Raw genomic sequence first — 314 nt, 5'->3', positions numbered from 1 at the left:
CCACAAGGTCTTACTTCCTCCCTGCCCTCATCTCCCTCCCTCTCTGCCCCCCTCACTCACCATGCTTCAGCCACACAGGCCTCCTCTCTGTTCCCCCAAATCTCCAGGCATGGCCCTGCCCCAGGACCTTTGCACCTGTTATTCCCTCTGCCTGGAGCATCTTCCCCAGACACCCGCACAGCTTCTTCCCTCACCTCCACCAGGCCTGTCTTTTGTTCGCTGCTATGTCCCCTGCAATAGAACAATACTTGGCACACAGTTGGCAACTTAATAAATGTTTGGCTAAACGGACCAACTCATAGGGTAGTTGTGAG

The sequence above is a fragment of the Balaenoptera borealis genome (assembly GCF_965194805.1).
Source record: "Balaenoptera borealis genome assembly, chromosome: 2".
NCBI lineage: Eukaryota > Metazoa > Chordata > Mammalia > Artiodactyla > Balaenopteridae > Balaenoptera > Balaenoptera borealis.
Note: the sequence above shows the minus strand (reverse complement) of the source record.